The sequence below is a fragment of the Oryctolagus cuniculus genome, chromosome 7, assembly GCF_051225735.1.
Source record: "Oryctolagus cuniculus isolate XC-2025 breed Fujian yellow rabbit chromosome 7, ASM5122573v1, whole genome shotgun sequence".
NCBI classification, from domain to species: Eukaryota; Metazoa; Chordata; class Mammalia; order Lagomorpha; family Leporidae; genus Oryctolagus; species Oryctolagus cuniculus.
In genome coordinates this window covers 107,068,526-107,093,351 of record NC_142873.1, presented here as the reverse complement: position 1 = coordinate 107,093,351, position 24,826 = coordinate 107,068,526, and the positions used below count along the sequence as shown (strand labels likewise).

Genomic DNA, 24,826 nt, shown 5'->3' with positions numbered 1-24,826 from the left:
CTCCTCCTGGGGACCCTGTAACAACTCTTTAGAAAATGTGGTTTATGCATTCATATCCTTTGGAGAAAAAGAGACACATATCACAGGCATAGCACAGAGGAAACAGGAAACACTGGCAAGATGTGCATCAGTAAAGCATTCATCCACTCATTCTTTCATTCATTTATGTGATTATTTATTGCGTACTAAGTGCTGGATGCTGTCCATATATATGATCTTATTTGAGATCACTTGCAATTTGGAAATATGATTAACCTCACACAGTGGACACTGTTGGCATCACCCTGATCCCCTTTAGGGGTGGAACCATGCTCACTCTCCAGGCTGCCCCCAAGACACTTGAAGGCTGACTCCCTGGGCAGCAATCAGCCCCCAACCTGAGACAGCTGCCTCACCCAGGGGCATGATTCCTCCTGTGGGCAGCCTGTATCCAGTGGCTGATGTATGCTATGCCTCACTTCAGTTTGGGACATTACTAAAAGTCACCCCAATGTGGAGCTCAAGCAGAGTTCAGCTAAGGCCTCGGTTGCAATGGAATCATTGCTAACTTCCCTTTGCAAAGTCCTGTTTCCTCACGCTCATAGGTGTGTGGTTCCCAAAAGCACTGGCCAATAAACCTCCTCTGCAGAAATCTTAAAGACACAGAGACTTCACCTGGAAATTTGTTTTACAAAGGAGAGCTCTAAGGTTAGAGCCGTTTTATCATTTCACCCAAGCTTGCACAGGCAACATACGGCAATACACTTCAAAAGGAATTAGAAGTGAAGGACTACTAAGGCTGAGACTGGAACATTCTTTCTTGTCTCTCCCTTTTTCTCATCACCTTGAAATCATTTACCTCAAGCCTGCTGTTTTTGTTGTCTTCAGTTCATGCAGAGAAACCTTAGACAGCAGCCTGGGCTGGATAGAGAACATTTTTTATGAGTGTGAGCATTTGCTTTTGATGCTCCTCTTTGTTGCGTTAGCAGTGATTCAAGAACAAGGCACTGGGGAAAATCCGAGTCCTCCAACTTGCTTACCAGGCTTAGTGGAACTTGCAGATTCAGGGCCCCCAGTGGCATGACATGGAAAATGCTGCTTGGAAGATCTGCTCCTCTGAGGTAGTAGCCAGATGCAAGAGTCGATAAACCAAGTCTACTTGCTTATAGGGCATGCATCAAGATAAGATGTTAAAGAAATATCCTCACATGTTTCAGTTTTCTAACTTTATTTAAAATGGAGGACATGAAAAGAGGCAGAGGAGACCTGGAAATGAGGACTCAGGATTAGATAACTTAAATTGGATAATTAGGTACACAGGTGGGAAGTTTGCCCCTGTTTCCCTTTAATGAGTGATGGTGGCTAGGTGCAGTGCTATCCATGGTTGTCCCACAAAATTGTAAAGCCCAGCAGATCCGCTCAATGTTCCATAGACTGTAGACAGCTTCTGATATCATTATCAGTCAGGTACCTGAAGAAATCTCTGTTTGTTATTGTTAGCATTGCTTACTGATGAATCTCAGTTCACAAACTGGGGAATCTAGTAAATATCACTCTTTAATTTCAATAACACCATAAGTGTTGTTTCTGAGTCCTATTCTGCTTAACTGGAGGAGAACTTAACCTTAGGTCACCCTGGTGTCCTCATCTTTTTGTTTTGTTTTGTTTTGTACAGGCAGAGTGGACAGTGTGTGTGTGTGAGAGAGAGAGAGAAAGAGAGAAAGAGAGAGAGAGAAAGGTCTTCCTTTGCCATTGGTTCACCCTTCAATGGCTGCCGCGGCTGGCGCGCTGTGACCGGCGCACTGCGCTGATCCGATGGCAGGAGCCAGGTGCTTCTCCTGGTCTCCCATGGGGTGCAGGGCCCAAGCACTTGGGCCATCCTCCACTGCACTCCCTGGCCACAGCAGAGGGCTGGCCTGGAAGAGGGGCAACCGGGACAGAATCCGGCGCCCCGACCGGGACTAAAACCCGGTGTGCTGGCGCCGCAGGCAGAGGATTAGCCTAGTGAGCTGCGGCACCGGCTCTCTCTCTCTCTCTTTTTTTTTGTTTTAAGATTTTTATTTATTTATTTGAAAGGCAAAGTTACAGACAGAGAAGGAGAAAGAGATCTTCCATCTGCTGTTTCACTTCCCAGGTGGCCATAATGGCTGGAGCTGCAGATCTGAAGCCAGGAGCTTCTTCTGGATCTCCTGCATGGAAGCAGGGGCCTAAGGACTTGGGCCATCTTCCACTGCTTTCCCAGGCCACAGCTGAGAGCTGGATAGGAAGTGGAGCAGCTGGGACCAGAACCCATAGGGGACGCTGGCATTGCAGGCCGTGGCCTCACCTGCTACGTCACAGCGCCGGCCCGTCTCATCTTCTTACTAATTAATAAGAACCTTGTCTTTGGTCTTTGGGCTTGCTGGATGAGTCGACCTTGAGACAAAGTCTGCTGTCTTCATCCTCATCGCTACTTTAGGGCTGCTCTGCTGACCTGCTGACCTTTTATTCCCTCCTTGCCATGACTGGAACCAGGATTCTTTTTTATTTTTAAAATTTTTTTAAAAAATTATTTAAGTTATACTAATTTCATATATCTCATATATACAGATTTAGGAACATAATGGGACTTCTTGCCCTACCCTCCCTGCCACCCACACTGTAACCCTTCTTCTACCTCTCCCCTCTCGGATTCCCATTCTTAATTTTTACAGTGATCTATTTTCAGTGTACTTAATGATCATATAGTTAACCTGCTCTAAGTAAAGGAGTTCAACAAACCGTGTGAAGAGAAAGAAAACAACAGCAGCAACAACAACAACAAAACAATGTTCCCCAATAAAAGAGACAAGGACTATAAGCAATCATCTGTTCTCAAAATATCTATTTCACTCCAATACATTACATCTCAGGTATTCTACTAGTTACATCAGATCGGGAAAACAGGATATCTGTCCTTTTGGGACTGGTTTATTTCACTAAGTATAATGGTTTCCAGTTGCAACCATCTTGTTGCAAAAGACAGGATTTCATTTTTTTATTACAGCCAAGTAGTACTCCATAGTGTATATAATACCATAATTTCTTTTTCCAGTCAACAGTTGATGAACACCTGGGTTGAATCTGTATCTTAGCTATTGTGAATTGTGCTGCAATAAATATGGGGGTGCAGATAATTCTTTCATATACTGATTTCTTTTTGTTTGGGAAAATTCCCAGGAGTGGGGTGGCTGGATCATGTGGTAGGTCTATATTCAAATTTCTGAGATAGCTCCATACGGTCTTCCACAGTGGTTGCACCAGTTTACATTCCCACCAACAGTGGACCAGAGTATCTTTTCCCCCACATCAGCATTTGTTGTTTATTTATTTCTGTATGTGAGCCATTCTAACAGAGTGAGGTAAAACCTTGATTTGTATTTCCTTGGTGGCTAGTGATCCTGAGCATTTTCATAAGTGTCTGATGCCCATTTTAATTTCCTCTCTTGAAAAATGCCTGTCCAAATCTTTTGCCCATTTCTTAACTGGATTGTTTGTTTTGTTGTTGTTGACTTTCTTGAGCTTTTTATATATTCTGACTGTTAACGTTTTATCAGTTGCATAGTTTGCAAATATTTTGTCCCATTCTGTTAGTTCTCACTTCACTTTCCTGAGTGTTTCTTTTTCAGTGAAGACACTTCTCAGCTTGATGTAGTCCCATTTGTCAAATTTGGCTTTGATTGCCTGTGCTTCTGGGGTCTTTTCTAAGAAGTCTCTGTGTATGCCAATACCTTGCACAGCTTTCTCCACAATCTCTAATTATTTGATGGTATCAGGTCATAGATTTCAGTCTTTAATTCATATTGAGTGGATTTTTGTGTAAGATGTAAGGTAGCGGTCTAGTTTCATACTTCTGCACATGGAGATCCAGTTTCCCCACTACCATTTATTAAAGAAACTGTCCTTGCTCCACAGATTGATTTTAGCTCCTTTGTCAAAGAGAAGTTGGTTGTAGATGCATGGATTGACTTCTGGAGTTTCTATTCTGTCACATTGATCTACAAGTCTGTTTTTGTGCCAGTTCCAGGCTGTTTTCATTATAAATGCCTTGTAATATTTCTTGAAATCAGGTATGTGATGCTTACAGCTTTGTTTTTGTTGTATAAGATTGCTTTAGCTAATTGAGGTCTCTTCTGTTTCCATAAGAATTTCAGCATAGTTTTTCTAGATCTGCAAAGAATGCCACTGGTATTTTGATTGGGATCACATTGAATCTGTAAATTGCATTTTGATGTTGAGTCTTTCAATCCATGAATATGAAAGATTTTTTTCATTTTTTAAAGATTTATTTATGTATTTGAAAGTCAAAGTTACACACAGAGAGGAGAAGCAGAGAGAGAGAGAGAGAGAGAGAGGTCTTACACCCTTTTCAGATGGCTGCTACGGCCAGAACTGTGCTGATCCGAAGCCAGGAGCCAGGAGCTTCTTCTGGGTCTCCGACGCGGGTGCAGGGGCCCATGACTTGGGCCACCTTATACTGCTATCCCAGACCATAGCAGAGAGCTGGATCGGAAGTGGGGCAGCTGGGACTCGAACCGGCGCCCAAATGGGATGCCAGCGTTTCAGGCCAGGGCGTTAACCCACTGAGCCACAGCGCCAGCTCCTCCAGTTTTTAATGTCTTCTTCTAATTCTTCCCTTAGTGTTTTGTAATTTCATCATAGAGATCTTTGACATCCATAGTTAAATTTATTTCAAGGTATTTTATTCTTTTTGGAGCTATTGTGAATGGGACTTATCTTAAAAGTTCCTTTTCAGCCATGACATTATCTGTGTATACAAAGGCTGTTAATTTTTCCATGTTGATTTCATATCCTGCCTTTTACCAAATGCTTTTATGATTTTCAATAGTTTCTCAATAGAGTCTTTTGGATCCCCTGTATATAAAATTGTATTATCTGCAAATAGGGATAGTTTGATTTCCTCCTTTCCATTTTGTATCCCTTTGATTTTTTTTTTTCCCTTGCTTAATGGCTCTGGGGAAAAGCTGGAAGCATTCCCCATACGATCCAGAACCAGACAAGGATGCCCACTCTCACCATTGCTATTTAATATAGTTCTGGGACTAGGACACTTAAGTAAGGCTTTCTTTGCTCCTGTCTGTTTAGAAGCCCCAGGAAGCCATTTCCCTCTTGGAGTCTTCCCATTTGTTGATGAGATTATTGGGGAAAAGAGACTAGAATCTCTCTAATCCAAAAATCCTAGCCCAGGGACTGGGATTGGGTTCTCACTCCCTATATGTTTCCTTTATTTCCTGTTCTAAAAGTTTTCTGATCTTTCCCATTTATCCTTTGGGGGCAGTGAGCTCAGTGTCTACCTCTTACTTTAATGAAAGAAAAAGAATCAGAAAAATGCAAGGAGAGGAAAATGTAAGACATTATTGCAAATATCATTTAAGGACTGCCAGGTGTTTGGCCTACTGGTTAAGATGCCAGTCAACATGCTCAGGTCCCACTCTATGGGTCCCAAGCTTGAAACCTGGCCTCCTGCTCCTGATTCCAGCTGCCTGCTAACGCAGACGCAGGGAGGCAATGTTTGTAACCTAAGTAATTGGATTCAGACTTGGATTGTTGGAGACCTGAATTGAATTCTTTGCTTCTGGCTTTGGCAACCTGGACATTTGGGGAAGGAACCAGTGAATATGAGTTCTGTCTATCTTTGTCTCTCTGCCTCTCAAATAAATAATAATCATTTTAATAAAATTCATGTAGACAAAACTGGAAAAAGACTATTAAGAATGCCATTAAAGAGTGAGAATACTTTCCAAGATGAGAAAGAGATCCAGATAAATGTGTTGAAACCAAAAGAACAATTTTTCTTTTCATGCCAAAACCATGTTGGCTTCCTGTGGAAAACATACTCTGATTCAGTGTGAGAAACAATGTGTCTTAGGCAGAGTGATATGGAGTTGGCACTGTGGAATTGCCTTGGATATGCCAATGTGATTTAGTAGTAATTTAAAACCTCCATTTAATTCTAGGATGTACTAAGATAGATAGGGACCATAAAACAGCAGAGCTCTCCAAGGCAGCATGACCTTTTACCACTTCTGTCTGCATTCACACAGCTTAGCCCTTTGTTTTATTTTCAATAGATTTAATTCTTCTCTTTCAGATGTTTCAGGGCTGCAGGAAATAACCTGTCAATGTTATCAGACAGCCAACTCCTTGTTTCCCAGTTCCATTTAGATTTAGCATCTAAGGGGTGCTGTTGTGACTCAATGGGCCGAATCACCATAGATCTTGGATCTGGGGACACAGGGACACTTCATTTAGCTATTTAGGACTGTATCCCTATTTTTAAAACAGAAATTAAAAAAAAATGTATATGCTATTTTTGGTGAGAAGTAAATAAAATAATGTGATGCAAGGTGATTTGAAAATACTGTTTTATATGATTTCTTCCTTCTTTCCAAAAATATTTATTATGTGTGTGCCATGTGCCCAGTACTTTTTGTGGTCTAGACTTTTAGAGCCATGCACAGGCATACCTCGTTTTATTGTGCTTCACAGGCATTGCTTTACAAATTGAAGGTTTGTAGCAACCCTGCACCAATTGCATCTATAGATGCAATTTTTCCAACAGTATGTCCATGTCTCTGTAACACACTTTGATAATTCCCATAATATTCCAAATTTATTTACTATTATGATATCTGTGATCAGTGATTTTGATGTTACTGTTAATTATCTTGGATCACTATGAACTATACCCATGTAACATCATAAACTAAATTGATAGATGTTATGAGTGCTCCCTATATCCTGAGACACAGTAATATTGATACTAAGCCAATTAGTAACCCTCCAATGGCCACTACATGTTCAAGTGAAAGTTGCAATTCTCTCACTTCTAAACAATGCTAGAAAGGAATAACTGTTTGAGGAAGACATCTTGAAAGTGAGATAAGCAAATTGCTAGGCCTCCTGTATCAAACAGTGAACCAAGATGTTAGTGCAAAGTGAGAGTTCCTGAAAGAAATTGAAAGTGCTACTGTAGTGGAACACATGAATGACAAGTGAAACATCTTGTGGCTGATATGGAAAAGATTTTGGGGTCTGGACAGATCAAATCAGCTGCAACATTCCTTTAAAGCAAAGCCTAATTCAGAGAAAGGCTGTAGCTTGCTTCAATTCTATTAAGGCTGAGAGAGGTGAGGAAAATATAGAAGAAAAGTTTTATGCTAGTAGAGATTGATTCATAAGGTTTAAGGACAGGAACAGTCTTCAGAACATAAAAGTGTAAGGTGAAGCAAGTGCTGATGTAGAAGCTACAGCAAGATCTCCAGAAGATGTAGCTAAGAAAATGATCAATATCTGTCTGTTGGGGACTAGCTTACTTCACAATGAATAATGATCATTGTATAATGAATAATGAATAATGATAATTGTATCCATTTTGTTGCAAAAGACCAGATTACTTTTTTTAAGTATCTGAGTAGTATTCCATCATGTATATATATATATATATATATAAAATACACATATATATATGTATACACACAAAACATATATATACACATACACACACACACACACACACACATATATATATATATATATTACAATTTCTTTACCCAGCCATCAGCTAACAGACATCTAGGTGGATTCCATATCTTAGCTATTGTGAATTGAGCTGAAATAAACACAAGGGTAGAGATAATTCTTTTTTTAATATATTTTTAAGGAATTATTTATTTATTTGAAAGTCAGAGTTACACACAGAGAGGAGTCAGAGAGAGAGAGAGAGAGAGAGAGAGAGGTCTTCCATCCAATGGTTCACTCCCTAGTTGGCCACAATGGCGGGAGCTGCACTGATCCGAAGCCAGGAGCCAGGATCTTCTTCTAGGTCTCCTACGTGGGTGCAGGGGCCCAAGGACTTGAGCCATCTTCTATTGCTTTTCCAAGCCATAGCAGAGAGCTGGATTGGAAGTGGAGTAGCTGGGTCTCAAACCAGAGCCCATATGGAATGCCAGCACTTCAGGCCAGGGCGTTAACCCGCTGCACCACAGCGCTGGGCCCCATGGAGATAATTCTTATATATGCTGATTTCATTTTATCTAGGTAGTGGGATGGCTAGATCATATGGCAGACCTATTTTCAGATCTCCATACTATCTTCCACAATGGTTGTAATAGTTACATTCCCATCAGTAGTACATTAGGGTACCTTTTCTCCACATCCTCACCAGCAGTGGTTGTTTTTTTGTTTTTTAATGACAGCCATTCTAACTGGAGTGAGATGAAACTTCCTTGTGTTTTTTTGTTTGTTTGTTTGTTTGTTTCTTTGTTTTTGTTTTTTGTCATTTCCCTGATGGCTAGTGATCCTGAGTATCTTTTCATGTGTCTGTTGGTAATTTGAATTTCATCCTTTAAAAAAATGCCTGTTCATGTCTTTAACCCATTGATTATCTGGATTGTTTGTTTTGTTATTTCTGAGTTTCTTGTGTATTATGAATATTAATCCTGTATCAGTTGCACAGTTTACAGTATTTCCTCCCATTCTGTCTATTGCCTCTTCACTTTCTTGAATGTTTCCTTTGCAGTGCAGAGGTTTTTAGCTTGATGTAATCTCATTTGTCTATTTTGGCTTTTATTGGTTATGCTTCTGGTTTTTATCTAATACTTTGAGTATTTTAAGCCTACTACTGAGATTCCCTTTTTAGGAAAAAAAAGGTTTCCTTTCAAAATGTTACTGTTCATTGACAATACCTTTAGTCAATCAAGAGTTCTGATGGAGATTAGACAGTGCAATTAATGGTATTTTCATTCCTGCTCCAATATTAACTGATTATTTGTGACCCCCCTCACCCAACTTCATCTTTACAGTGCTGTTTTATAATGGTATCTTGAAGCCCATGGACCAAGGATTAATCTTGACCTTTTAAATATTACTAAGGAGATATATTTTATAAGGTTATAGCTTCCACAGAGAGTGATTCCCTTGATGGATCTGATCAAATAAGTTCAAATCCTTGTATTCTAAATGCCATTAAGAAATTCATGATTCATGGAAGGAAGTCAAAATATCATGATTAACAGGAGTTTGGAAGAAGTTCATTCCAGTGTTACAGATGACTTTGAGGAGTTCAGGGATTCAGTGGAGAAATAAATACAGAAGTATTGAAAATAACAAAGAAGTTGAATTAGAAGTAGAGCTTGAAGATATGACTAATTGATGGAATCTCATGATAAAACTGTAATAGATGAGGAGTTCTTGCTATATATGAGCAAAGAAAGTAGGTTTTTGGAGGAAAATCTAACCCTGGTGATGATTCTATGAAGATTGTTGTAGTGACAAGAGCATATTTAGAATATTACATCTGCTTAATTGATAAAGCAGTGTCAGGATTTGAGAGGACTGACTCCAGTTATGAAGGAAGTTCCACTGTGGGTAAAATAATGTCAAACAGCATCATACACTACAGAGGAATATTTCAGGAAAGGCAGATTCAATGGTGAAGCTGCCACAGCCATTCCAACTTTCAGCAACCAGCACCATGTTTATTAAGTAGTCACCAACATTAAGAGAAGACCCTGTGCTAGCAAAAATAGTATGAGCTAATTGAAGGCTCAGATGATTGTTGAAATTTCATAATAATAAAATATTTTAAATTAAATATTTACATTTTTAGACATAATTCAATGTTTTGCATTTAGTTGACTACAATAGAGTATAAACAAAGCTTGCAGATGCATTGGAAAACCAATGATTGTGATAGCTTCATTGTGGTTTTTTGGAATCAAACTCACAATAGCTCCAAGATACACCTGTAGGTAACTAAAGTGTGATCAATTTCCTGAAGCAACATAATCTTGTGAAGGAAACAGATAGAGGCTGACTGCATAGTCTGTATAAAAGGGTAGTACTAAAATTGCCTTCCTGAAGAAGTTGGTTCATGAACTGATTCTTACTGTGTAAATAGTTGGGTGTGAGGTGGATAGGTGAGAAAAGCACTCTAAAGTATAACAGAATGAACAAAGGGAAGCAGCAAACACTCATGTGATGGTATGAGTTGGTGAAAGCAAGTCAAGAGACTTATCAATATAGTTGGAACATTCAATTTGAAGAAATGCATAGCTAATATAACTAATGACGAATATGTAGAGGAAGTTAAAGGCCAGAATTAAAGGAACTGAGACACGATTCTTTAGGTGATGAGAAGTCATTGAGATTTTCACTATCAGAATTTCAGTTTTAATGGATAACCCTAATGAAGGGATTAACAGTGATGGGTGCAGAGTTGCAACATCAAGACCAGTTAGTCTAGTAGTCCACTGTAGCAATGACAAGCACCAGAATTAGCACAATGACCATAGGAATAGAATGTAAATATTAGAACAAAGCTTGGAGATTGGTTTGGGTCTTACAATGTTGACTTATTAAAACTATGGTTTTAATGATCTATGATTACTTTAAAATTTATTGTATATGGGTGAAATGGTCATTTTTCCATTCAATTATTGTTTATAGCCATTGCCTATATTCCCACTAAACTAGGGTCTGATTGCTTTTTACTTGTTAAACTGCTTTTTCAATGAAGTATTGAGCCTTTTTACTGTAATTTGAATTTAAAATATATTACATCAAAAACTAAAAAGAAAATAGGGAAAAGGAAGGAGGGTGGGAGGGAAATAGGGGGACAGTGGGAGGAAGGGAAGAAGGGAATATCATGTTCTTAGAATTCTATCTGCAAATCACATTGGATGCTAAAAACTAATTAAAAACTAAAATAAAAGCATTTTAAAAATATGGAAATCAAGGATTAGCGATGCCAATAATTGAGAAATAATATACCATGGTAGTGCTGCTTTACAATGGTATGCTAGTATGATTCTAAACTAAGATATCCTTTTCACTCCAAGTTTTTCTCAGGTGCTATGGCACTTGTCTCTGAAATATGCCACTAATTGACATCCATTGACTTGTTATCCCAATCAAAACTGAGGTGTAAAAAATTCCCATTTTATATCCCGTTTCAAAGATGTGAGAATCCTTCTGTTAGAAAGATTGAGATGGTGAGATCCTTCATTCTTCCAACCCTCTCCCTGACAGCAAAAATGAGTAGGCTGCTATAAGAAAGGTGACAGAATCAACGTATCAGATGCTGTGAAGAGATTCAACTAGATAAGGACTAGGATAAAAAATGTGAGATTTAGAAAGAAGGAGATAAATTGCTATTTCAGCAAGAAAATCCAGTTAAACTTTGGGAGATAGTGATGGCTTTTTGAGACATTCAGATGAAAAAAAGAGAGATAATGGGTGTTGGATAGAGGATATGAGGAGTCAAGGTAGATTTTTCAGAATGGGAGATTCCTAAGCAATGTTCACAGCATGAGAGAAAACAGGCATTGGTGGGGGCTGATTTGAACATCTAGGAAAGAGGGTAGCCGATGGCAGGTTGCTAAAGCTGAATATTTCCTTTGTGGGAACTTCCATGGCCTCATTGGCAATATGAAGGAAGAGGATCAAGAAGTCAGCGAAGAGGTTACGACTGATTAAGGGAAGGATCTCTCCTTCTCTGAAAAAGGAGAGCAGTGACACAAGCATGCATTTTGATGTTTATTCACGATGGCAAAAAGTTAAAGGATATCACGTCTGAAGGCTTTAGTTCAGCAAGGGATGTAGCTGTCTGTTTAGTGTGTGAATCACTCTTTGAGTCACTTATTCTAATCCACTAATTGAAAGACTGAGTTGTGTGGAGTGGTATTATTATACGTAATAGAGGTGGAAACTGATTCAGACACTTAAGAGGCTTGCTTGGGGTCACCCAAGTGGCAAAAGCTGGGATCTAGACTGCATCAGGAGTCTCCAGATGGTTAGGCTATAGGCACTTCATGGTCTTAAGAGATTTTGATGTTTTTTCTTTATCAGACCATAAACAAGCAAGAAGTAAAAACAGAAAATTACAAAAATAGTTCTAAATTTGTTCATACTTAATTACCTTTATCTGCTCACTTTTATAACCAAACTCTAACATTTATTTACTGAACATCTAGTATCTTCTAGTTACAGTGATAGTTACTATTCTGGGAAATCAAACATGTATTCAATATTCAGTGGGTGGTTACTATGTGCTGGGAACTTCTCTAAGTGTTTTTCAGATATTATCTCTATATTACAGAGAAGGAAACCAAAGCTGAGTGAACTTAACTAGTTTAGACACATTTACCAAATGACAAACTCAGACTTGTCCAGTTTTATCCATTACAATATAGACAGTTTCTATTCTCAATGAATTCATCTTCTTTTGCTTAAGAAGAAGGAAAGCAAAACTGATTTTTAAAATATTATTTATCTGAAAGGCAGAGATACAGACACAGAGGGAGGTACAGAGAGGGAAAGAGCTTCCATTCTCTGGTTCACTCACCAAAATAGCTCCAGCAGCTGGGACTGGGCTAGGACAAAATCAGGATACAGGAGCTTCTTCCAGGTCTTCTACATGGATGCAGGGGCCTAAGCAACTGGAACATCTCCTCTGCTTTCCCAGGCACTTTAGCAAGGAGCTGGTTCAGAAGTGGAGCAGCTGGGATATGAGTGGGCACCCATATGGGATGCTGGCTTGCAGGCAGCGTCTTTACCCACTATGCCACAATTCCAGTCCCACAGAATTGATTTTAACAAATAAAACAATCATATGGGGCCGACGCTATGGCATAGTGGGTAAAGCCACCTCCTGTTGGTGCCGACATTGCATATGGGCACTGGTTGGAGTCCCGGCTAGTCCACTTCTTATATAGCTCTGTGCTATGGCCTGGGAAGCAGTAGAAGATGGCCCAAGTCCTTGGGCCCCTGCACCCATGTGGGAGACCGGGAAGAAGCTCCTGGCTCCTGGCTTTGGATCGGCACAGCTCCGGACATTGCAACCAGCTGGGGAGTGAACCAGCAGATGGAAGATCTCTCTCTCTCTGCCTCTCTTTCTCTCTCTGTGCAACTCTGACTTTCAAACAAATAAATAACTAAATCTTTAAAAAAAATAAAAATAAACTAATCATAGCAGAATGATATAAAAAAAAAACAAGAAAAAATATGACACAGGGCATGATGGAATGCAAAAAAGACTAATGCAGGCAATTAGAGACAGGCATAGAGCTCAGTGTGGACTAGATTGCATAGCAGTTGTGATAAGGATGGTTTCACTTCCTCTAATCAGGGAGAGGTCATAAAGATAAAGCTTATAGAATTCTACTAGGCCCAGGGCTGGCGCCGCGGCTCACTAGGCTAATCCTCCGCCTTGCAGCGCCAGCATACCAGATTCTAGTCCCGGTTGGGGTGCCGGATTCTGTCCCGGTTGCCCCTCTTCCAAGCCAGCTCTCTGCTGTGGCCAGGGAGTGCAGTGGAGGATGACCCAAGTACCTGGGCCCTGCACCCCATGGGAGACCAGGATAAGTACCTGGCTCCTGCCTTCGGATCAGCGCGGTGCGCTGGCTGCGGCGGCCATTGGAGGGTGAACCAATGGCAAAAGAAGACCTTTCTCTCTGTCTCTCTCTCTCACTGTCCACTCTGCCTGTCAAAAAAAAAATTCTATTAGGCCCACCAGGATAATCCAAGATCATTTTCTTATCTTGAGAATTGCAACCTTAATGATATCTGCAAACTCCCATTTGTCATTTAACAAAACATATGGATTCTGGAAGATTTGGTCATGGACAACTTTGAAAATCTTTCTGCCCAAAACACCTTCCCTCTGGAGTCAGTGAGGCATTCCTCAGGACAGCCACAGAAGCCATTCTTCCTTTTATTTATTTGTCTATTTATTAAGATTTATTTATTTATTTGGGAGTCAGAATTAGAAAAAGAGAGCGGGCGAGGCGGAGAATTCTTACATCTGCTGGTTCACTCCCCAAATGGCCGTAATTGTCAGAGCTGGGCCAATCATAGCCAGGAGACAGGAGCTTCTTCCAGGTATTCTATGTGGGTGTAGGGGCCCAAGCACTTGGGGCATCCTATGCTGCTTTCCCAGACTATTAGCAGGGAGCTGAATTGGATGTGGAACAGCTGGGACATTAACCGGCACCTGTATGGGATGCTGGCACTGAAGGCAGAGGCTTAACCTACTATGCCACAGTGCCGGCCCCACCATTCCTCTTAAAAGAATCTGTTCCTGAGCTCAATATCTTTTGTCCCTCCAGCTGTAGTCAAAGAAAAATAGACATGATTTTTTCCCAAAGAAACCTTTCATTTAATGAGTACAAATTTCATAAGTACAACTTTAGGAATATTGAGGTTATTCCCCCCATACTCAGCCTTCTACCACCACTCTCATCCCACCTCCTCCTTCCTCTCCCATCCCATTCTCCCTTAAGTTTAGTTTTTAATTAACTTTATACACAGAAGACCAACTCTATACTAAGTAAAGATTTCAACAATTTGCACCCCCACACACACAGAATATAAAGAACTATTTGAGAACATTTAATTCTCATAGTACAACTCATTAAGGACAGAGGTCCTGCATGGGGAGTAAGTGCACAGTGACTCTTGTTGTTAATTTAACAATTAGCACTCTTATGTATAACATCAGTGATCACTTGAGGCTCTTGATATGAGCTGCATAGGCTGTGGAAGACTGAGTCCACAATATCCATCAGTATTTAGAAAAGGCCATGAACAAAGTGGACAATATCTCCTCCCTTCAGAGAAAAGTACATCCTTCTTTGATTGCCTTCTTTCCCCTGGGGTCTCACTCACAAAGATCCTTCATGTAGGACATTTTTTTGTTTTGTTTTTGCCACAATGTCTTGGCTTTCCATGCCTGAAATGCTCTCATGGGCTTTTCAGCCCGATTAGAATGCTTTAAGGGCCGATTCTGAGGAGAGAGTGCTGTTTAGAGTGTTTGTCATTCTACAAGTCTGCTGTGTGGACTGCTTCCCATGTTGGAACATTCTCTCCTTTTTAATTCTGTTTTAACTACCAGACACTTGATTTTATTTATATGATCCCTCTAATACTTAACCCTATCCATATGATCAATTAAACACTTAATATGGTCACCTTAACACTTAAGATGGCATTATTACCACCCAAATTAATGGGATTTGGAGACCCATGGCAAGTTTTTCCCTTTCCCTTTTAGCTTTACCTGTAGGAATGTATGCAGAACTATACAACTCCTCCCTCTCTTATTCCCACTCTTATTTTTTACTGAGATCTATTTTTAATTGACTTAATACACATATGATTAACTCTGTGTTAAATAAAGAGTTCAACCAATGGTATTAAGAAAGAATAAAAAAAAAAACATTCCTCCACCATTAAGACAAGGGCTGTTCAAGTCATTGCTTCTTATAGTGTCAATTTCTCTTCTACAGGTTTCCTTTTAGGTGCTCTGTTAGTTATCACAGATCAGGGACAACATATACTATTTGTCAATTTGGGACTGGCTTATTTCACTGAGTATATTTTCCAGATTCATGCATTTTGTTGGAAAATACCGGATTTCATTTTTTTCACTGCTGTGTAGTATAAATAGAGTGCAAATCCCATAATTTCCTATCCAGTCTTCAGTTGATGGGCATTTAGGTTGATCCCATGTGTTAGCTATTGTGAATTGAGCTGCAATAAACATGGGGGTGCAGATAAATCTTTTATTTGCTGATTTCATTTCCCTTCAGTAAATTCTGAAGGGTGGGATGGCTGGGTTGTATGATAGGACTATATTCAGATTTGTGAGGTATCTCCAGACTGTCTTCAAGAGTGGTGTTACCAGTTCACATTCCTACCAACAGAGGATTAGGGTACCTTTTCCCCCAAATCCTTGCCAGCATTTGTTGTTTATTGATTTCTGTATGGAAGTCATTCTAACAGTGATGAGGTGAAACCTCATTGTTTTGATTTGCATTTCCCTGATAGCTAGTGATCCTGAGCATTTTTTCATCTGTCTGTTGGCCATCTGGATTTCCTCTTTTGAAAAACGCCTGTTTAAGTCCTTTGTCCATTTCTTAATTGGGTTGTTTGTTTTGTTGTTGTGGAGTTTCTTGATATCTTTATATATTCTAGTTATTAATCACTTATCAGTTGCATGCTTTGCAGATAATATCTACCAATCTGTTGGTTGCCTCTTCACTTTCCTGACCGTTTCTTTTGCAATACAGAAGCTTCTCAATTTCATGTAATCCCATTTGTTAAATTTGGCTTTTATTGCCTATGCCTCTGGGGTCTTTTTCAGGAACTCTTTGCCTGTGCTAATATCTTACAGGGTTTCCCCAATGCTCTCTAATAAGTTGATGGTGTCAATTCATAGATTTAGGTCTTTCATTCATTTAGAATGTATTTTTGTGTAAGGTATAAGGTAAGTGTCCTGCTTCATCCTTCTGCAACTGGAAATCCAGTTTTCCTAGAAACATTTGATGAAGGGACTGTCCTTGCTCCAGGGATTCATTTTATCTCCTTGGTCAAATATAAGTTGGTTATAGATGCGTGGATTGATTTCTGACATTTCTATTCTGTTACATTGGTCTGTTCATCTGTTTATTTATCACTATCAGACTGTTTTGATTATAAATGCCTTGTAGTATGTCTTGAAATCTGGTATTGTGATGCCTCCGGCTTGAATTTGGTTGTATAAGATTGCTTTAGCTATTCAAGTTCTCTTGTGTTTCCAAATGAATTTCAGTAACATTGTTTCTCTATCTGAGAACAATATCCTTGGTATTCTGACTGGTATCACATTGAATCTGTAAATTGCTTTAGGTAGTATGGACATTTTGATATTGATTCTTCCAATCCATGAAAGTGGAAGATTTTTTCCATTTTTTGTATCATTTTCTATTTCATTATTTAATATTTTGTAATGCTCATTGTAGAGTTCTTTGAAATCATTGGTTAAATTTATTCCAAGTAGGTTGATTTTTTTTTGTAACTAATGTGAATGGGATTGATCTTAGAAGTTCTTTCTCATCAATGGCATTTTCTTTTTTTTTTTTTTCAATGCTGATGAATATTTGTCATTGTTTATTTTTTAACTTCAATTTAATAAATATAAATTTCCAAAGTACAACTTTTGAATTATAGTGGTTTTCCCCCCATAACCTCCTGCCCACCTGCAACCATCCCATCTCCCACTCCCTCTCCCATCCCATTCTTCATCAAGATACATTTTCAATTATCTTTATACACAGAAGAAGATCAATTTAGTATATACTAAGTAAAGATTTCAACAGTTTTTACCCACACAGAAACACAAAGTATAAAGTACTATTTGAGTACGAATTATGCCATTAATTCACATAGTACAACACATTAAGGACAGAGATCCTACATGGAGAGTAAGTGCACAGTGACTCCTCTTGTTGATTTAACAATTGACACTCCTATTTATGACGTCAGTAATCACCCAAGGCTCTTGTCATGAGCTGCCAAGGCTGTGGAAGCCTCTTGAGTTCACCAACTCCAATCATATTTAGACAAGGCCATAGTCAAAGTGGAAGGTTTCTCCTCCCTTCAGAGAAAGTTACCTGCATTTTCTATGCATACAAAAGCAATTAATTTTTGTGTGTTGTGTGTTGATTTTATATCCTGTTACATTTCCAAACACTTCTATGAGTTCCAATAATATCATAGTTAAGTGTTTTGAATGCCTTAAATATAAAATCATGTCATCTGCACATAGGGAGAGTTTGACTTCCTGATTCCCATTTTGTATCCCTTTGATTTCTTTTTCTTGCCTAATGGCTCTGCTAAAACTTCCAGGACTATATTCATTAGCAGTGGTGAGAGTGGGCATCCTTGTCTTTTTCTAGATCTCAGTGAGAATGCTTCAAACTTTTCCCATTTCAATAGGATGCTGGGCATGGATTTGTCATCAATTGCCTTGATTATGTTGAGAAATATTCCTTTTACATCCAGTTTTCTTACACTTTTCATCATGAAACTTTGTGGTATTTTATCAAATGCTTTTTCTGCATATATTGAGATAATCATGTTTTTTGTTTTTAATTTGTTAATGTGATATATCACACTAATTGACTTATAAACATTGAACCATCCCTGCATACCAGCAATAAATCCAACTTGGTCCCAGTGAATGATCTTTCTGATGTGCTGTTGGATTCGATTGGCTAGTATTTTGTTCAGAATGTTGCATCTATGTTCATCAGGAAAATTGGTCTGTAGTTCTCTTTCTCTATTGTATGTTTTTCAGGTTTAGGAATTAAGGTGATGCTGACTTCACAGAAAGAATTTGGGAGGATTCCTTACCTTTCAATTGTTTTGAATAACTTAGGAATAACTGAAATCAGTTCTTCTTTAAATGTCTGTTAGAATTCAGAGGTAAAGCCATCCAATCCTGGGCTTTTCTTGGTTGGGAAGATCTTTATTTCTGATTCAGTCTTTCTTGGTTATTGGTCTGTTCAGGTTTTCTGTGTCTTCATGGCTCACTTTAGGTAGGTCAAATGTGTACAGGAATCTATCTCTTTCTTCAAGGTTTGCCAATTTGTTGGCATACAGCTCTTTGTAGTAATTTCTGATGACTCTTTTATTTCTGTGGTGTCTGTCACTAATTTCCTTTTTCATCTTTAATTTTATTAATTTTGGTATTCTCCCTCCTCTTTTTGGTTAGTTAGGCCAACCTGTGTCAATTTTATTTATTTTTTCAGAACATCAGCTCTTCGTTTCGTTGATCTTCTGTATTGTTTTTTTTTAATTCCAATTTTGTTTATTTCTTCTCTAATTTTAATTATTTCTTTTTCCTGCTAGCTTTAGATTTTGTTTGCTGTAGTTTTTCTAGGTCCTTAAGATGCAATGGCAGCTCATTTATTAGGTGCTTTTCCATTTTTTTTATGTAGGTACCAATTGCTATAAACTTTCCTCTTAACCTTGTTTTTGCTGTATCCCCTAAGTTTTTATGTGTTGTGTTGTCATCTTCATTTGTTTCCAGAACATTTTTGATTTCTCCAATGACCCACTGCTCATTTGGGTGTATGTTGTTCAGTCTCCATGTGTTGCATATGTTCTAGAGGTTCCTGAGTTGTTGATTACGAACTTCATTCTGTTGTGGTCAGAGAAGATCCATAGTATGATTTCCATTTTTTTAAAATTTTCTGAGACTTGCTTTATGGCCTAGCATGTGGTCAATTCTAGAGAAAGTTCCATGCACTGGTGCCAAAAAAAAAATCTGTGTTCTGCAGCTGTGGGATGGAAAGTTCTGTAGATATCTGTTGGGTTCATTTGGCTTATATTGTTAATCAACTCTGTTGTTTCTCTGCTGATTTTCTGTCTGGTTGATCTGTCCATTGGTGAAAGTGGGGGTATTGGAGCTCCCCAATTGTATTTGAGTCTATGTCTCTCTTTAAATCCATAACATTTCTTTTAAATTGCTGGGTGCCCTGTGATTAGGTGCATATACCTAATATATAATAGTCAGATCTTCCTGTTGAATTGGTCCCTTAATCATTATTTTGTGCCCTTCTTTGTCTCTTCTAATGGTTTTTGTGTTAAAGTCTATTTTGTCTGAAATTTGGATGGCCACACCAGCTCTTTTAGATTTCTGTTAACATAGGTTATCTTTTTCCTTCCTTTTACTTTCAGTCTTCATGCATCTTTGTTGGTGAGATATGTTTCTTTAGGCAGCAAATAAATAGGTTCTGTTTTTTTTTTTTTTTAATCCATTCAGCAAGTGTGTGTCTTATAACTGGGGAGTTGAGATCATTTACATTAAGAGTGACTGTTGTTAAGTACTGAATTTGCCCTGCCATGTTTCAGTAAAGAGTTCTTTTTTTTGTATTTTGGATTTCTTTTGTACTTTTGCTGAGTCATTTTCTGCGTTAATCTACTTTCACAGTGATGTTTATTTCTCTGTTTCTGTGTGTAGCACATCCTTGATAATCTTTTGTAGGGCTGGGTGAATAGTTAAAATTCTTTCAATTTCTGTTTGTTGTGGAAGATCCTTCTTTATCCTTCATTCATAAATGAGGGTACAATATTCTGGGTTGATAGTTTTTTTTTTTTCCTCTTCATACTTGGATATATCCATTGTCTTCTTGCCTATATAGTTTCTATTGAGAAGTCTGAAGTGAGTCTAATTGGATTTCCTCTGAATGTGATTTGGCATTTACTGTAGAGACTTTTACTACAATGTGTCATGGTGAAGATCTTTTCTGATTGTGTCTATTCAGAGTTCTGTGTGCTTCCTGTACTTGGATGTCTCTTCCTTTCTCCAAATTAAGGATGTGTTCTGTTATTATTTCATTAAGAAGGCCTTTAACCCTTTCTCTTTTTCCATGCCTTCCAGAATTCCTAGACTTCATATGTTGGGTTGTTTGATAGAATTTTATAGATATCCAACTGTGTTTTTTAGTTTTCTAATTTCTTTTTCTTCTATTTGTTCTGACTGTAATCTTTCCTGAAATTTATCTTCAGTTTCTGATATTGTTTCTTCTGTCTCATTTATTCTGTTGCTAAGGCTTTCCACTGCATTTTTAAATTTGATCTATTGAATACTTCACTTTTAGTATTTCATTCTGACTTCTCTGTTTTTTAACTTTTATTTAATAAATATACATTTCCAAAGTACAGCTTATGGATTACAATGGCTTCCTCCCCCCGCATAATTCCCTCCCGCCTGCAACCCTCTCATCTCCCACTCCCTCTCCCATTCCATTCATATCAAGATTCATTTTCAATTCTCTTTATATACAGAAGATCAATTTAGTATATATTAAGTAAAGATTTCAACAGTTTGCACCCACATAGAAACATAAAGTGAAAAATACTGTTTGAGTACTACTTACAGCATTAATTCACATTGAACAACACATTAAGAAAAGAAATCCTACATGAGAAGTAAGTACACAGTGATTCCTGTTGTTGACTTAACAATTTGACACTCTTGTTTATGGCATCAGTAATCACCTAAGGCTCTTGTCATGAGTTGCCAAGGCTATGGAAGCCTTTTCAGTTCACCGACTCCGATCTTATTTAGACAAGGTCATAGTCGAAGTGGAAGTTCTCTCCTCCCTTCAGAGAAAGGTACCTCCTTCTTTGATGTGCCGTATTTTCCACTGAGATCTCACTCACAGAGATCTTTCATTTAGGTCAATTTTTTTTGCCAGATTGTCTTGGCTTTCCATGCCTAAAATACTCTCATGGGCTCTTCAGCCAGATCCAAATGCCTTAAGGGGTGATTCTGAGGCCAGAGTTCTATTTAGGACATCTGCCTTTCTATGAGTCTGCTGTGTATGCTGCTTCCCATGATGGATCGTTCTCTCCCTTTTTAATTCTATCAGTTAGTATCAGCAGATACTAGTCTTGTTTATGTGATCCCTTTGACTCTTAGACCTATCAGTGTGATCAATTGTGAACAGAAATTATCACTTTGACTAGTGAGATGGCATTGGTACATGCCATCTTGATGGGATTGAATTGGAATCCCCTGGCACGTTTCTAACTCTACCATTTGGGGCAAGTCAGCTTGAGCATGTCCCAAATTGTACATCTCCTCCCTCCCTTATTCCCACTCTTATATTTAACACAGATCACTTTTCAGTTAAATTTAAACACCTAAGAATAATTGTGTGTTAATTACAGAGTTCAACCAATAGTATTAAGTAGAACAAAAAAAAATACTAAAAGGTATAAAGTATTAAGTTGTACATCAACAGTCAGGGCAAGGGCTGATCAAGTCACTTTTTCTCATAGTGTCCATTTCACTTCATCAAGTTTCCTTTTTGGTGCTCTGTTAGTTGTCACTGATTAGGGAAAACATATGATATTTGTCCCTTTGGGACTGGCTTATTTGGCTCAACATGATGTGTTCCGTATGCCTCCGTTTGTTGCAAATGACCAGATTTCATTTTTTTTTTTTACTGCTTTATAGTATTCTATAGAGTACATGTCCCATAATTTCTTTATCCAGTCTTCTGTTAATTGGCATTTAGGTTGATTCCAGGTCTTAGCTATTGTGAATTGAGCTGCAATAAACATCAAGGTGCAGCAGCTTTTTTGTTTGGCAATTTAATTTCCTTTGGGTAAATTCCAAGGAGTGGTATGGCTGGGTTGAATGGTAGGGTTATATTCAGGTTTCTGAGGAATCTCCAGACTGACTTCCATAGCGGCTTAACCAGTTTGCATTCCCACCAACAGTGGGTTAGTGTCCCTTTTTCCCCACATCCTCTCCAGCATCTATTGTTGGTAGATTTCTGTATGTGAGCCATTCTAACCGGGGTGAGGTGAAACCTCATTGTGGTTTTGATTTGCATTTCCCTGATTGCTAGTGATCTTGAACATTTTTCATGTGTCTGTTGGCCATTTGGATTTCCTCTTTTGAAAAATGTCTGTTGACATTTGTTTTGTTGTTGTGGAGTTTCTTGATTTCTTTTTAGATTCTGCTTATTAATCCTTTATCTGTTGCATAATTTGTAAATATTTTTTCCCATTCTGTTGGTTGCCTCTTCACTTTCTTCACTGTTTCTTTTGCAGTACAGAAACTTCTCAATTTGATGCAATCCCAATTGTTAATTTTGACTTTGACTGCCTGTGCTTCCGGAGTCTTTTCCAAGAAGTCTTTGCTGGTGCCTTTATATTGCAGGGTTTCTCCAATGTTCTCTAATAATTTGATGGTGTCGGATCGTAGATTTAGGTCTTTAATCCATGTTGAGTGGATTTTTATGTAAGGTGAAAGGTAGGGGTCTTGCTTCATGCTTCTGCACGTGGAAATCCAGCTTTCCAAGCACCATTTATTGAATAGACTTGGATCATTCTTGTTGGTATACCACCATCTTGGGCTTCCTTTTTTTTTCTAGACATGATTTTGAAAGGAAATAATGAAATATGTCCTTTGAAACAAAATGAATGCTACTGGAAACCACTATACCTAGTGGAATAAGCCAGGCCCAAAAGACAAATATCACATTTTTTTTCTGATCTGTGGTAGCTTAGAGTGTACAAAAACATGTGTTGTATATGTATATGAGAGAAATTGACATTTTGAGATTCGATTATTATTTAAAGTGTTTGTCTCCACTGGTGGGAGACAGTTTCATTTTGTTGTTGTTGTTGTTTTTACTACTTATTGAATTCTTTACTCACTAGAGGGTTAAGCTTATGATTATAAAATAAACTTAAAGTATGCATTGTAAAAATTAAAAGAAAGAATAAGTAAGGAAAAGGAGGTAGGGTGGGAATGTGGGCAGGAGGGGTGGTGTCTCTATGTTCCTAAATTTGTATATATGAAATATATGAAATTTGCTCACATTATATGAATTAAAAAGTTATTTTTTTTAAAAAAAAAAGGATCCACATCGGGTCTCCCAGGGTATATACATTGGGTAGTGGACAGGACTCTGCCTGTATGAGGTACTCAGTAAACCATTGTTGTGTGATGAAAGTGATGGCAGTGTCTGGTAGATATAACACGAAACAGAATGCTAGTGACTAATGCAGATTCAAAGCAAATCAAATATAAACCTAGGAGAAAATGGCAATTGAACAGGTCAAGACAAGATGGAGCAGTAAATGTCTTGAAAAAGTTACTTCTTTTTTTTCCTTTTTGATGGTTGTTATTGGTCTCATTTTTGGCTGTCTTCACCCAGACAAAAATGATACAACTGTAGAGAGTACCGTTTGTTACCATGTGATCTGACCTGATTGCCGCTCACCCCACGCAAGGCTGACCTTCCGAATCCAGGAAGGCCACCACTTGCTGACACCTCCTCAGAGAGGGCCAGGAACTGGGAAAGGTCAGCAGAGCCACTCGGATTTAAAAATAGAGAACCAGGAAACAAAAGACTCAGTGCAACGTTTTACAACTACAAATTAAATGCAAAGAATGACACATCATTACATAAGTAGCATAAAATATAATTTAAATGTCAAAAGAACTGAAGAATCTTTAATCACATAAGAAAAACTTGCAAAATGTACTAAACATCTCAATTTGTACTATATGAAAAGAGTGAAAGTAAAAATGGCATTGTTTTATAATGTAAAAGTACAGAAATCAGTCAGTTTTGTTTTCCTGCTGTGTATAGGAATCCTCCTGTTTATGTTACCCAACTTTAAAAATATTTATCTTTTAAAAATCCTCATGACTCTCAGGGATGTTGGATATATTTGCATACAGCAGGGAATTCTTTAACCTATTAAAGTTTTACTTAAGGCTTGCATATGAAGGATGAATTTTCACTGGGAGCTGTGGCTGTGTTGCAGATTGCTCTACTACTTGGAATATGGATTCCACATGCATTTTTGCTCTCTTGAAAATCAGCTTTGTGGCAATTCGTTTTCCTACTTCTGCCACCCACTTGTATTTTAGATCTCTGTTTTGAATCTTGTGTGATATATTTAAAAACATCATATTAACATTTTAGGTCTCTGTCTGGGTACAGTGTTCCACATATGCTGTTCTTTGGAAGATACAGGATTTGACTACTTGTTCATTGTCAAAGATATCAATCTAAGCACTCTAAATATATACATATATATGTATGCATAGCCTCATGAGTTTGTTTCTATTTACATATAAGCTAAACCTAGAAAATTTACTCTCCATTAACTTATTAAATATTTACTGAGCTCCTGCTGTTCCCTGAAATGACCTACACACTGAGAATATTAAGGTTATTAAGTGATAAGGCTCTGGATTCAGAGAGCTCCCACAATGCTGGCTGAGGGCAACTTGGAAGGATACGTTGCAGTGAATGCAATGCTGCAGTACCAGCCAGCAGTGCATCTAGGAAGCTTTGGGAATACACAGAAGTGAATCTTGCTTTAAACTAGGGCAGAAAGAATTGAACACGTTCTGGGAGACAACTTTGTTTTAGTGAATCTTTAGAAGTAATTTGTTTCTTCAGGTTCTTTGTATTTTTGGTATCTTTTCAGATTGACTGGATTCTAT

General features: G+C 38.3%; 1 protein-coding gene across 3 annotated transcripts in view; it reads left to right on the top strand.

Moving 5' to 3' along the window:
• PDE4B (phosphodiesterase 4B) overlaps positions 1-24,826 on the top strand; it is a 679,542-nt gene that overhangs the window by 387,680 nt on the left and 267,036 nt on the right. The gene's annotated exons all lie outside the window — the stretch shown is intronic.